The following is a 1049-nucleotide window of genomic DNA, read 5'->3' as shown; positions in this document are numbered from 1 at the left end:
GTTGAGGTGAGAATTGTTTGTTTTTAGTCAGTGCTAGCCAAGACCTAAAATTTTATACTCACTCTCACATTTATCATGTTTTCTTCTGCGTTCAGGTGAGAATTGTTTGTTATTAGTCAGTGGCTAGTCAAGCAAAAAACGTACTAGATTAATTGTTCTATTAGTTTTGCTTTTGACTATGTTTAGCTCAAAATTTACCAGACTGCTAGGTAAAGATGGAAACAGGTTAATAGATTTAAGGTTGCTACAAGAAATCTTACGAGCAAAAGATAAATACTTGAAAACCCATACAACTTCATTAGTAGTAATAAAAGCTTAATTTTCTATTATGATAATCAAACTTTCATATTCTAAAACCCATACAATTTCATTAGTAGTAATAAAAGCTTAATTTTCTATTATGATAATCAAACTTTCATATTCTTGCAAATACAATGGAGGCTCTATTTATCAACAACTGACCCTTAAAATCTTAATAATGAATGATCTCTTCCTTTCACCTATACATACACGCAAACAGCCATGCTTGTAAATATGCATATATAAACCAACTCTATCTGTTTTTTAACTAGCCATCAACTCTATATTGAGTTGTTAGAAAACAGAATTCTATATTTATGCTTCCTGCCTATATACCATAAATCTTGAGTTCATAACTTAATATGGCTCCAAAAACTGTATGCATTTAGAATAGACATTTTTTTTTATTATTTCTCTTGTTTCCTGTTTCTTGTTTCTTGTTCTTTCCCATATATGCTGTAATTTGTTTGGTTAATTAATTAGTTAGTTTATGTATTGTATGGTTTTTAATTTTTCAACTAGCCTGATTCCTATACTGATTTGTGTAAGATATTGTTTATGTTTTGTTCATCTATTTTGTTTATCTTCTCCCATTATTTCTGTTTTTTCCATTACAAAAAAGGTTTACATGGCCCCCTAACTTTGAACGACATGGTGCGACGCAACTTTGAAAAACGGAGTGCAGCTAAGATGTCGCAACTAATGCAAGATGCACGTAAAGATTTGGAAAATAAGCCTACTTGGATGGG

Source organism: Cicer arietinum, chromosome 6 (assembly GCF_000331145.2).
Source record: "Cicer arietinum cultivar CDC Frontier isolate Library 1 chromosome 6, Cicar.CDCFrontier_v2.0, whole genome shotgun sequence".
Classification (NCBI taxonomy): Eukaryota; Viridiplantae; Streptophyta; class Magnoliopsida; order Fabales; family Fabaceae; genus Cicer; species Cicer arietinum.
This window is presented reverse-complemented; position numbering follows the sequence as displayed.